We start from the raw sequence: 13806 nt of genomic DNA, 5'->3' as shown, positions 1-13806 counted from the left end.
ATCGTCTTAGAATTTCTCCCTGATCAAGAATATATATACTTTATATAGTCGGAAATCGATATTTCGATGTGTTACAAACGGAATGACAAACTTATTATACCCCCGTCGCCATTCTATGGTTGTGGGTATAAAAAAGATTTCAAATTCGACAAAGCGATTTCTAGATTAGTGATGGCAAGTCATTATTCCGATATTGATGAGGATATGGCACAAATGCAGTTCATACATCACCACAATTGCCCAGCAAAAACTAGATAACCGCAACTCATTACAATTTGCGTTACCAGAAGTAAAACTCTCATTACACATTGCATTACATTGCGATGAGTCATAATGACCAACTTCCCAGTAAAAAAAGCGTCGCCAAAAAAGTAGTGAAAATGTTCTTTTTGGATCCGGAAGTAGTGCAAAATTGGCGCAGAAGCGATTAATATAACATGGGCTTGTCATAGAACGGATGTCCACCATTTCAACAGCCGTTGCACTGAATTTGCATCACTTCTTACTCTGTGATTCAAATTCAGTGTTTTGGATGTGAATTAAAAATGTTGTCATATTTTGACAAATAAATAATTTTTATAATTTTTTTATGATTTTTAATGCATTCTAACGCTTGTCCGAAATGTTTGAATTATAATATTTTGAAAAATTCGCAATATTACTTGAATGGATTTAGAATTTTTTTCGACAAAATTTCAATAATTTGTACCATTTTATTAAAGCTTACTTAGTGTATAAAATTATAAATAATTTTGCAAACAAAAAAAAAAGAAAAAAATAATAAGGAAACATTAAAAATAAGGAAACAACGAGTTATAAATATTTGAATTAAAACAATTCCTGTGCAGTTGAAATAAAGAACATCTTTGGGAGTAGTGCTTTTAAAGTTGTGACTTTGGAAGAACTTCCAAATTTTTTTGCTGGGTTATAATGAAAATGGTAAATACTTCTCAGTAAGTAGTGATGGCTATTCCCAAAATGTAATGCAGTTAACCGATAATGACTTAACAAAATGGAATAAATTATGACATAATTAACTATAAATATCAACATAATTGAGCATTTATTAACGGTGATTCTGAAGATTTTTCCAAGTAGTTCATAACATAAATGATCTTTACACGAAAGACACCTTTGTTGGACTAAGATCAACTTGGCTTTAGTACTTCAAAAAAACTCTTCAAAATTTATGAAATCGTCTTTAAATTTGTTGCTAAATGCTAAACAGCGTTAAAAAATAGAAGATGTCTTTTAATATTTTATTTTAAAGACGTTTTTACTTGAAACGTAGCATAGTTTCTACTTGTAGTCATGTCTGAATTTGGAAATTTAAGTTATTGTTAACACGTTTCTAAAGGACTCTGATGGCACGTGAAGCAAACTGTCGAAAACGAAATAGTTCAAATTCTTCTCCTACAAAAAAAAAAGATTTTGTTTCTGCTTCAATCACGTAATTAATTGATCCAATTAATTTTTTAATTGAAATGTCTTCAATCACAGAAATGATAGTATAAATTAAAAAAATTAATTGATACTATTAATTTTTGTGATTGATTTTTGTGATGGATTTTGGTTTCAATTAAAAAATTTATTGAATCAATTAAATTTTTAATTGAATATTTTTCAAAACTCAATTAAAACTTTAATTGGAAAATTTTTCGTGAAATTTTTTTGTGTAGTATGAAGTATTCAGAACTCAAATTTAAAAGAGAATGGTGTCTTAAATGTGTCCTTACTTCAATTCTCCGTTTCTTGGATCGGAATCAATACCAAAATCATTAGTGTAAAGACAAAATCTTTGGAACCAGACGAGTTTTTTTTTGTTTAGAGTAGAAAACTAAGTTTTTTATTATTCAAAAACTGTTCCATAAAAACTGTCCTTGCATGCAACGTATGTGTATAAAATTATAAATAATTTTCAACACCGATTCGTTACAAAATTTACTTTATAATTTCCTATTCAAGCAATGTTCATCTTACAGCATTGATCCATTAGAATCGGTGACAGAAGTATTTATTTTCCAGATTTGAATACCTGAGAAAATAGTAGTTATTTTTCAATCTGTGTACTGATACATATTAGGTGATCACATGCTCTTTATACACTACTTATTTCTAGGCCGAAGGTATGCCCGATTTGAACTACTTTCTTCCTAGGACATGCTTATTTAATGTAATCAGGGCCGATGCCAATTAATAAGTGGTTACTACTTTTTAAGTAGGCTTACCTACAAGATTACCGGGTAATAAGAGTTTTTGCTGGGAATATTTCCAAACAATGGTTGGAGTTATAATCAATCAAAAAATTAATTGATACAATTAACTTTTTAATCAAATGAAAAAAATAAAGTCGATAAAAAAATTATTCAACAATTTTACATTTTAAATTAAAATATTAATTATCCCAATTAAAATTTTAATGAAATAAAAAAAAAATAATTGAAAATTTTATTCGGAAATAACTAGTTTCATACTATTCATTGATTCATTAAATTTTGATTCAAATCTATAGATCCAATTATAATTATAATCCGAAAACTCGTAACAAAGTATAAATTCTTGTAAAATTACAAGAAAATTATTTCATCTCTAGGGAAAATAATTATAAATAAATATATAATAATACAATAAATAATTTTTTGTCTAAATTAAAAAATCAATTTAATTTTTTTTATTGAACCAATAAAAAAAATTAATTGAAAATGCCGGAAGAAATGAATTAATTTTTTGGTCAAATATATTTTATTTCTAATTAATTTTGTGATTAATTAGAAATAAAATATGATTGGAGCAATTTCAATTCAAAAATTAATTGTATCAATTAAATTCGTGATCGACTGAGTAAGTTCACCTTTTACTCAGTCTTTGCTGGGTTAATGTTTACAGAGAGGAACGAGAACAATTTCCTTGAACGAAGTAAAAATGTATTGCTATTTTAATGGGCAACACTGCTGTCTTTCACGCCAAAACACTTCATTATTATGCCGTACACCTGTTTAGAATTCTAATTAGTACTCAATGCGTTCGGTTGATGTTTATGTTAATCGTAATGTTGTTTTTTAATATTATTGGTATGCGTTTGAGCGTGCGTGTGTGTATTTATACTGAGTATATGTATATAAGTGATGGATAATATATACTCACGTACTTTGATACACATATGAGTGAGTGTATTTACGAGTAAATTATAATTATTATTATTTCTTCATTAAAATTCGTACTTTCTTTTTTTTTTTTGTTTTGTTTTTATTTTCTTGGCCCCATTGCAGTTTAGAGACATTTCTATAAAAAAAAAATTAAGAATTTGTTGATTGATGTGCAGGCTAAATTTGTTGGAACCATATAATCTACAAAAAGTTAGATATTTATACTACTCCATACATATCCGTACATTCCTCATATCAAGGTCTAATCTTATCGTTAATTTATCTTAAGAGAAAATAGTAATACATGTACACTGAGACAATTATACCAGGGGATACAATACAAACACAATTTTTATAATAAAGGGTGTTAATCTTTCATATTAGGTGACTATAAGTTTTCCTAGGCTTTAATGCAAAACATTCTTGAACTCACATCACAGATAAAAGAAATTATTGTTGTTTGTGAGGTATCAATGGTATAGGTTTGGGAGATAAATCGCATTTCCATATTTAAGAACATTAAGGGGCACATGTTTATGGGAGTTTTATTATAATTTGTACAGAAATGTCTGATATTAGGAGGTATAGTTGATTCTGCATCTACAGAGTTAATACGCCACCAATATTGAGTCCATTATTAAAAAAAGGAAATCGCTCAATTAGTGTGGGTAATAAATCCAAATTTGTGAAACTTGGGAAGCTTCAAAATTTGAAATTTGGGTAACATTGGTTAGTATATAAGAGTGTTATGGCCAAATTTGGGAAGATGGAGCGATGCATATATATGGGAGCTAAATCTAAACCGATTTGGATGCTATTTTCCAGGTTTGGTTGATGCTACAGGAAATTTCCTTGTGCTGAATTTGAGTAAGATCGGTTAATAAATGAGACCACTATGAACAAAAATAAGGTTGTTAGGGTCAAATTTTTGAAAATCGGGCGCTACATATATATGTGAGCTATATCTAAATCGGAACCGATTTGGATGATATTTTGTGTACTTTGTGCTAAATTTAAGTAAGATTGGTTAATAAATAATAATGGACGGACGAACGGACACCAAGGGCTAGATCGACTCAGGAGGTGATTCTGAGTCTATAGGTATATATTTTATGGGGTCTAAAATCAATATTTCTGGTAGGTAAATTTTTTGGCAGATCAAAGTTATTATACCCTGACCTCTATGTGGTTTTGGATATAACTAACACACAAAATTAATTGATCCAATTAATTTTTAATTGAAATGCCTTCAATCACAGAAATGATAGTATCAATTAAAAAATTAATTGAAAGTCAATAAAAAAATTAGTTGATACTATTAATGTTTCTGATTGATTTTTGTTTCAATTAAAAAATTTGTTGAATTAATTAAATTTTTAATTGAATATTTTTTAAAACTCAAGACTTTAATTGGAAAAATTTTCGTTTTTTTCTGTGAAAGCAATGAAAGTGAAGTAAATGTTTGTTTTTCACAAAACAAAAAAAAATCGTAGTTAATAAACGTTAAATTAAACTTTTTTGTATTGCAAAAACAAATATAAGATTGTAGTTAAATTTTATTATTTTTATTGAAATTTTCCACAGATTAATGAAATCTTACTTTTTATAAGTATGTCTCAAACATTTTATGAACTAAACATGGGTATAAAATTCAATGACCGTACACATAAATTCAAAATTTACTAAAGCAAAGGAAAATATTCCCACGATACCCAAAATATAGTAAGAATGAACTACTGTATGGTTAAAATGGTCAGGATTTTTTCTTTACTTTTAGTTAATTTTTTCTTCTATGGGAGGGTGTAATTTCTTGAACTGCAGTTAAAAAGTACAAAAGGGCATTAAATTTTCATGGTTTCATTGTTTTTGGTGAGAACCTATATTTGGTTTGAGGACATAAAATTCGTCCTCAAGTTGCAAAAAAATTAATTCAGTTAATATTTTAAATTGCTCGCAAAAATAAAATTTCTTCTCTCTCGGAAATGAAATTTCAGATCAACGAAGTTTGCTATTGTTGTTAAAATTGTTTCTTTTAGGCCAACCAAAGTTCGTTGGGAATAAACGTGGCAACGGATACCATAAATAAAGATTTAATTGTCTTTAACAACAAAAGAAAATTTCCTTTCGGAGGGAAGAATTAGTTTTTTTGTTTATGTACTCTAGTAAAGATTTTAGGACATCACCATTGAAAATTCAATAGTTTGACATTGGCATTACCAAATTTTCCTTTATATATTTTATACTTGAAAACTTGATTATTAATTTTTACTTCATTTTTCTTTTCTATCACATAAGAAAAAACAATCAAATCGAAACTAAAATGGCATACATATCTTTGAAATAAATAATTACACAATAAAAATAATAATAATCTTTTAGAAACAAAACATTTTTAAAAAATTCTTTGGCTTCGATTCGAAGGCTGCTTCAAAACCGATTATAAAATTTTGAGAGAATACCGAAGTCGTTTGTCTTCTGTCGAGCTCTAAATATATTCCTCAATAATTGGTTTGAATTGGAAAAAAATAATTTGAAGTTAAAAAAAAACATTTCAAATAAGAATAAATATCCCACGGAATTGATGTGATTTAAAGAAGTATTCATTTGCTTTCAAAAAGAATTAATTTGTAAAATTTTGAATTTGCAATTAAAATTCTGCAAATATTTTTTATTTTCTCAGTGTTTCATAGGAGCACATTCTTTACTTTAGCTAAGGTTAACGGAAATTCCATCATCATATATAAACACTTGTTATTCTAAACAATTCACGGGGTCACGTAGATAGAGTGGAGTGATAAGACATTGTTTTTTTTTATAAAAATAAGAAGATATCTGATTTGGATACATTAAAATAAGATATTAATGATAGAAAGGCAGAAACAAAGAGAAATTCGGCAGCTTTAGTTACTATGCATTATGCGTATGCAAAATATTTACATTTTTTACAAATTTGAAATAAATTTTTGCTCATACACCCAAAAAAATTTTACTTGGATCCAAAGATTTTGACCTTCTCGTATGGATTATGTTTTATAATAAAGAAAAGCGCCGACAAAAACAGAATGATATTAGAGAATTTTTCCTCAAGACTGCCTAGGTTAGCTTAGGTATAGTGGCAACCCGAGATTTCAGGCTCACTTAGACTATTCAGTCCATGTGATACCACAGTGGCGAACTTCTCTCTTATCACTGAGAGCTGTCCGATTCTATGTTAAGCTCAATGATAAGGGACCTCCTTTTTATAGCCGAGTCCGAACGGCGTTCCACATTGTAGTGAAACCACTTAGAGAAGCTTTAAAACACTCAGAAATGTCACCAGCATTACTGAGGTGGGATAATCCACCACTGAAAAATTTTTTGGTGTTCGGTCGAATCAGGAATCGAACCCACGACCTTGTGTATGCAAGGCGGGCATGCTAACCATTGCACCACGGTGGCTCCCTGCCTACTGAGGCAACCAGCAAAAAATTTGGAAGTTCTTCTAAAGGCACAACTTTTAAAGAACTTCCAAAAATGTCCTCCCAAAGTTGTTCTTTATTGTAACTGCACAGGAAGTTCATTTGAGTCACTTTCTTATGATTCACTTTTTTCATATTTTTAATGGGAATTTTAAATATTTATTGTTTCAAATAGGTTAAAAACAGATTAAGAATTAATAAAATAGTGCTGATTATTTCTTTCTAGAAAAATTGCGAATTTTTTTTAAATATTTGATGTCAAACGTTCCAGACAAGCGTAATTAATGCATTAAAAATCATAAAAAAATTAAAAATTATTTAATTGTCAAAATTGCGAATTTTTTTTAAATATCGGATGTCAAACGTTCCAGACAAGCGTAATTAATGCATTAAAAATCATAAAAAAATTTAAAAATTATTTAATTGTCAAAATATTACAACATTTCTTAATTCACATCCAAAACGCCGGATTTGCATCACACCTTACGAAGTGGTGCAAATTCAGTGTAACGGCTGTTGAAATGGTAGACATCCGTCCTATGACAAGCCCACACTCAAAAAAAAAGTTTACTTGGATCCAAAGATTTTGACCTTCGCTTAAGGATTTTCGTATTGATTCCGAGCCAAAGATGCGGCTTCTTTAAAATAGCGACCTATCTGGCTTTAAATCTAGGACCAATAAAATTAAAATTAGAGTACAGATCTCATTTATCAAATTTTCATTCTCTTTTCGCGGTTTATTAATAAAGGTACATACTTCAAAGAAAAAAAATGTTTTCTTAATTCCAAAAAAACTTTAAACCAAAGACGCTAAATCATCAAAATAAGTCTTAGCCTATATTTGAAGCGTTTTTATCGTAAATCTAAAGTTTCAATATTTCAGTTAATTTAAGGAAAATTTCTTTAAATTAAAAATGTGTTTCTTTACTTTAAGGAAAATTAGCCTTAGTTCAAAGACATGGGACGCAAATTTACAACATTTGTCTCCTAAATTTAATGAAAGAAATTTTGAACCAAAGATTATAAACTTTATTTTAATTAAAATTTCATTAAAAGAAATTTGTCTTTAATATTTTGTAAATTTCGCATACTAAAATTTAGGTTGTGTAATCTTTAATATCACGTAAATATTTTTTCAGTGCATGTTAAATTCATCGTTTCTGCGTCAATTTTGGACCACTTCCGGATCCAAAAAGTACATTTTCACTACTTTTTTGGTGACGCTTTTTTTCTGCTGGGCAGTTTCTCTTCACAGTTTCGTTTTCTTGTAATTTCATTCTCTCTGTTAGCTCAAAAAGTGCCTATTTTTCAGTGCCGGTCATTCATTTTGGCACTTTGTTCATAGGGCTCCGAGAGCAAGAGCTGACGAACATAACATAACCTTTTTTTTAAAAAAGTACTGAGCCGGAGCTACGGAGCCAATTCGAACACTGCTCCAAAGTAAGAACTGTTTTCTTAATTCCGGAAAACTTTAAAATGCAAAAAATAAGTCTTAGCCTATATTTGAAGGGTTTTATCTTAAATCTAAAGATTTAATATATTAGTTATATTAAAGACGATTTCATTAAATCAAACATGTTTTGCTTTACTTTAAGGAAAGTTTCCCTTAGGACATACAAAGGAAAGTTTCCCTTAGACATACAACTTTAAAGAAGAGATGCAAATTTCCAAGATTTGTGTCCTAAATTTAATGAAAAAAATTTCTGCGGTGAAAGGTTTACCATATGTTGTATTACAGTAGGCCCTTCTATTTACGAATTTCTTCCTTCTCACAAAACTAAAAAATTAATTAAAAGTAAATAAAAAACTCATTACCACATTAATCCCTCTGCAGTTTATTCTTACGAAATAACAACGGACATTTGATTCTATAAAAGTGCGCATTCATTTGTTAAAGTTAGCTTTTCATTCCTCATTTTGAGTATTTAGCTTTATTGGGTTTGTCAGAAAATAATATACAGAAGTCTACACCCACAGTCGCCTACATTTCGCCCATATTTAGATCTCCTCATGAGAGGTTAATTATGTTGTAACAATATATCAAACGTTGTCCACTTTTGGCAGCTGTCCGATTTTCAGAGTGTCCATTTTTGAGGGGTTTCACTGTATCTATGTAATGTATCTAAAAACAAATTCTCTCTCAAAAAAAAGTTGTAAAATTTACAGCCTGAATATATTTTTGTTTCGTTTTTTTTTCTATACATCGTTAAAGTCAACTCATTACTAATATGCCCCGGCTCAGTAGTGGTTAACTTGTTTAGCAAGTGAATTTTACTGTAATGCATCTAAATGCAATAGCAATCCAATATGCATGGAAAAAGCATTGAGGTTCAACGGCGCGGGGCTATTTGTTTAGAGCTCACATTCCAATGTAATATTGGAAGAACGCAAGTGCTTTGGACTTGTCCATACATAATGGTTACACATGCATTCGCCACTTCAGACCACTCTTAATAGACGCATGCAATAAATGCATGAGATTCCAGTCAATTGGTCATAACAAGTGGCAAAAAATATTTTGTCGTATATATCCAAAATCTTAAGCCAATATTGGGGCCAAATCAATTTGTCTCGTTTTAGAAGCAACTGCTCTTTCAGAAACCAAATTAAAGTTCAATGTTCTTTGTTATTGTAATCGATAGTGTACTGAAAAAACAGTGGACCAGCCAGGAAAGAAAATTTTAGTTAATTTTAGAAAAATTAGAAGAAAAAAAAAATAGAAAAAATTGAACTAAACTGTCACGCCAATTTCACAAAATATGTAAATAATTTTCGACAAATTTAAGAAAATTTATTAGACAAAATTATTATTTTTCACTTATTAAAGACAATTTCATATTCCAAAAAAACTTTACATGAAAAATACAAAATCCTCGAAATAAAGGTTTGCCTATATTTGAAGCATTCTTATCTTAAATCTAAAGTTTCAATATTTCAGTTAATTTAAGGACGATTACTGTAAATTAAAAAAAAGTGTTTCTTTACTTTAAAGAAAATTCTCCTTAGTTCAAAGACATACGAATTTAATGGAGGTATCCAAATTTCCAAACTTTGTGTCCTAAATTTAATAAAAAAAAATCTTGAAGCAAAGATTATAAATTTTATTTTAATTAAAATTTCATTATTTTTGAGAACGTTGTCCCCGAATTCGGTTCAGATTAGGATATAGATTTAGCTCCCATATATATTTCAGCCATTTACACGCTTATGACCACCAGAGATGGTCTGTATCAAACTTAAGGCTTGCCACTGTCGCAAAGTCGTAAATGTAGAAAAAGTAGCAAACGTCGCAAACTCCAAATACTTCAGACCCATCAGATAGGCAGCGAATGATATTCAAGATGATAATAACAGGTTGGCTAATAAGTCCCCGGTCTGACACATAGATGGCGTCGCTAGTATTAAATGCATATTATTTTTATATAGTACCAACCATCAAATGATTCGTGTCAAAATTTGACGTCTGTAAGTCAATTAGTTTGTGAGGTAGAGCGTCTTTTGTGAAGCAACTTTTGTTATTGTGAAGAAAATTAAAAAAAGGAATTTCGTGTTTTGATAAAATACTGTTTTCTGAAGGGAAGAAATACGGTGGAAGCAAAAACTTGGCTTGATAATGAGTTTCCGGACTCTGCCCCAGGGAAATCAACAATAATTGATTGGTATGCAAAATTCAAGTGTGGTGAAATGAGCACGGAGGACGGTGAACTCAATGGACGCCCTAAAGAGGTGGTTACCGACGAAAACGTCAAAAAAATCCACAAAATGATTTTGAATGACCGTAAAATGAAGTTGATCGAGATAGCAGAGGCCTTAAAGATATCAAAGGAACGTGTTGGTCATATCATTCATCAATATTTGGATATGCGAAAGCTCTGTGCAAAATATGTGCCACGCGAGCTCACATTTGGCCAAAAACAACAACATGTTGATGATTCTGAGCGGTGTTTGCAGCTGTTAACTCGTAATACATCCGAGTTTTTCCGTTGATATGTGACAATGGATGAAACATGGCTCCATCACTACACTTCTGAGTCCAATCGACAGTCGGCTGAGTCGACAGCGACCGGTGAACCGTCTCCGAAGCGTGGAAAGACTCAAAAGTCCGCTGGCAAAGTAATGGCCTTTGTTTTTTGGGATGCGCATGGAATAATTTTTATCGATTATCTTGAGAAGGGAAAAACCATCAACAATTACTATTATATGGCGTTATTGGAGCGTTTGAAGGTCGAAATCGCGGAAAATCGGCCCCATATGAAGAAGAAAAAAGTGTTGTTCCACCAAGACAACGCACCGTGCCACAAGTCATTGAGAACGATGGCAAAAATTCACGAATTGGGCTTCGAATTGCTTCCCCACCCACCGTATTCTCCAGAACTGGCCCCCAGCGACTGTTTCTGGTTCTCAGACCTCAAAAGGATGCTCGCAGGGAAAAAATTTGGCTGCAATGACGAGGTGATCGCCGAAACTGAGGCCTATTTTGAGGCAAAACCGAAGGAGTACTACCAAAATGGTATCAAAAAATTGGAAGGTCGTTATAATCGTTGTATCGCTCTTGAAGGGAACTATATTGAATAATAAAAACGAATTTTGACAAAAAAATGTGTTTTTCTTTGTGCAATGGTTAGCATGCCCGCCTTGCATACACAAGGTCGTGGGTTCGATTCCTGCTACGACCGAACACCAGAAAGTTTTTCAGCGGTGGATTATTGGGCTTCGAATTGCTTCCCCACCCACCGTATTCTCCAGAACTGGCCCCCAGCGACTGTTTCTGGTTCTCAGACCTCAAAAGGATGCTCGCAGGGAAAAAATTTGGCTGCAATGACGAGGTGATCGCCGAAACTGAGGCCTATTTTGAGGCAAAACCGAAGGAGTACTACCAAAATGGTATCAAACCAGTAAGGAAAGTCTAAAGTCGGGCGGGCCGACTATATTATACCCTGCACCACTTTGTAGGTCTAAATTTTCGATACCATATCACATCCGTCAAATGTGTTGGGGGCTATATATAAAGGTTTGTCCCAAATACATACATTTACATATCACTCGATCTGGAAGAATTTGATAGACTTCTACAAAATCTATAGACTCAAAATTTAAGTCGGCTAATGCACTAGGGTGGAACACAATGTTAGTAAAAAAATATGGGAAACGTTTAAATCTGAAGCAATTTTAAGGAAACTTCGAAAAAGTTTATTTTTGATTTATCGCTCGATATATATGTATTAGAAGTTTAGGAAAATTATAGTCATTTTTACAAATTTTCGACTAAGCAGTGGCGATTTTACAAGGAAAATGTTGGTATTTTTACCATTTTTGTCGAAATCAGAAGAACATATATATGGGAGCTATATCTAAATCTGAACCGATTTCAACCAAATTTGGCACGCATAGCTACAATGCTAATTCTACTCCCTGTGCAAAATTTCAACTAAATCGGAGTTAAAAATTGGCCTCTGTGGTCATATGAGTGTAAATCGGGCGAAAGCTTTATATGGGAGATATATCCAAATCTGCACCGATTTCAAGCAAATTTTGCACGCATAGTTACAACGCTAATTCTACTCCCTATGCAAAATTTCAACTAAATCGGAGCAAAAAATTGGCCTCTGTGGGCAAATGAGTGTAAATCGGGCGAAAGCTATATATGGGAGCTATATCTAAATCTGAACCGATTTTGCTGATATTTTGCAGGTTTTTCGAGACTCATAAAGTATTCGGATGTACGGAATTTGAGGAAGATCGGTTGATATACACACCAATTATGACCAGATCGGTGAAAAATATATATGGCAGCTATATCTAAATCTGAGCCGATTTTTTCCAAAATCAATAGGGATCGTCTTTGAGCCGAAACAGGACCCTATACCAAATTTTAGGACAATCGGACTACAACTGCGAGCTGTACTTTGCACACAAAAATACATCAACAGACAGACAGACAGACAGACAGACAGACAGACGGACAGACAGACGGACATCGCTAAATCGACTCAGAATTTAATTCTAAGCCGATCGGTATACTAAAAGATGGGTCTATGACAATTATTTCTTGGCGTTACATACAAATGCACAAACTTATTATACCCTGTACCACAGTAGTGGTGAAGGGTATAAAAATTGGAAGGTCGTTATAATCGTTGTATCGCTCTTGAAGGGAACTATATTGAATAATAAAAACGAATTTTGACAAAAAAATGTGTTTTTCTTTGTGCAATGGTTAGCATGCCCGCCTTGCATACACAAGGTCGTGGGTTCGATTCCTGCTACGACCGAACACCAAAAAGTTTTTCAGCGGTGGATTATCCCACCTCAGTAATGCTGGTGCCATTTCTGAGGGTTTCAAAGCTTCTCTACGTGGTTTCACTGGAAAGTGGAACGCCGTTCGGACTCGGCTATAAAAAGGAGGTCCCTTGTCATTGAGCTTAACATGGAATCGGGCAGCTCTCAGTGATAAGAGAGAAGTTCACCACTGTGGTATCACAATGGACTGAATAGTCTAAGTGAGCCTGATACATCGGGCTGCCACATAACCTAACCTAACCTAACCTTTGTTAGACCGGGGACTTATCAGCCAACTCTAACTTTCTACAGAACAGTTCAATGGGTTTTTATACCTTGACTATAAAGACGCTTTCCACTTGAGGTACTTCAAGTATAGTATGAATTTGGAATTTAATGTTTTGGTTGAATCGTCCATGAAGAACTTTTAATAAACATAAATAAATTAATTAGCGCAATTCCTGGCTTCTTTGGCTCGGACTAATTAACTATATCATTAAGGTAAATAAAACAGTATTTTTTACTGAATTACTACAGCAAAAAGTAGGTTAATTTATTTATAAAAACTTGTAAATATTTTTAAGTGCCAAAATGATAGATGAAATTTTAAATAAAAAAATAAGTAGGTTATTTTATTTGTAAAATTAAAGTTCTTTATTTATTCTTTTAAACCAATTTCATCCACCTTCTTCGATTCAGCTTTTATCTCCTCAGTCGACTCAAAACGCTTTCCTCAGAATGGTCTCTTGAGTTTTGGGGAATAAACAAAAGTCACACATTGACAAATCGGGCGAATAATATGGTTTCGGAACAATATTTATTTGAAGTTGTGGCGAAATGGTCACAGAGAACGAGTGCAGTGTCAGACGCTGCAAAGAAAAATGGACTCTTGGTACTTTAGCAAACACAGGCGTAAATATATT

The 13806-nt window shown here is 32.0% G+C and overlaps 1 protein-coding gene across 2 annotated transcripts in view; it reads left to right on the top strand.

Annotated features, from left to right (window-relative positions):
- Positions 1 to 13806, top strand: part of LOC142241765 (uncharacterized) — an 84821-nt gene that overhangs the window by 59791 nt on the left and 11224 nt on the right. The gene's annotated exons all lie outside the window — the stretch shown is intronic.

Source organism: Haematobia irritans, chromosome 5, assembly GCF_050003625.1.
Source record: "Haematobia irritans isolate KBUSLIRL chromosome 5, ASM5000362v1, whole genome shotgun sequence".
NCBI lineage: Eukaryota > Metazoa > Arthropoda > Insecta > Diptera > Muscidae > Haematobia > Haematobia irritans.
The sequence above is the reverse complement of the archived record's forward strand: the minus strand, read 5'-3'. Positions and strand labels throughout refer to the sequence as shown.